General features: G+C 49.0%; 1 pseudogene; it reads right to left on the reverse strand.

Annotated features, from left to right (window-relative positions):
- Window positions 1–18: 18 nt before the first annotated feature.
- On the reverse strand, window positions 19–726 carry LOC112486664 (NIF3-like protein 1 pseudogene; annotated as a pseudogene).
- Between the last annotated feature and the right edge of the window lie 7 nt (window positions 727–733).

Raw genomic sequence — 733 nt, forward strand, 5'->3', positions numbered from 1 at the left:
ACACATGGTACAAGCGCCACATGTAAAGTGTATGTAACAGTTTCCCCTTCAGAAGGACCATGTCTTACCCAGTCCCTCCAGCAGCCAGTCATTCAGCCCCCCTTTAACACTGTCCCATGAAGTGTGAGGTGAGAAAATCGCTATGCCGGCCTCCACTGCCCGTAACGCCAACCGTTGCTTCCAGTCTTTCTGAATTAGACGCTTGACTGGCCGAAACAAAGGCGGGTGATAGGAGATTATGAGGTCGCAGTTCGCAGCCTCTGCTTCGTCCATAACGGCCTGTGTGAGGTCATTGGTTAACAGTATGGTCTTAATGGGCCGGGATTTGCAGGGCTCAACCAACAGGCCAACATTGTCCCACGACTCTGCAAGCGACAGGGGGGCAAGCTGCTCCAGTATCTGCACCACCTCTTTGAGCTCCATCGGGCCACGGTCGGTGGAATAACACAAGGGAAAGACTGAGGGCTGATTGAAGGAAAATGGGGTTTTCTTGTTTGTTACCAGAATGTGATTGTGAAGAGGTGAAGGCACAGATAGCAGGGTGGATATAAGTGCAGAGGGACGTTTTATGCAGCTGTGGAATAAAAATGTCCTGGTGAGCTTTTTACACGCTGACAACATCAGTGCCGACCTGTGTCAATGAGAGAAAACAATAGTGAAATTTAACCAGTAACCAACCGCAATGGGCAATATTAGCAAACTGCCATTAAAATGTCAATGCACACATCAACTT

The sequence above is a fragment of the Cynoglossus semilaevis genome, unplaced genomic scaffold (assembly GCF_000523025.1).
Source record: "Cynoglossus semilaevis isolate Cse_v1.0 unplaced genomic scaffold, Cse_v1.0 C19004960, whole genome shotgun sequence".
Taxonomy (NCBI): domain Eukaryota; kingdom Metazoa; phylum Chordata; class Actinopteri; order Pleuronectiformes; family Cynoglossidae; genus Cynoglossus; species Cynoglossus semilaevis.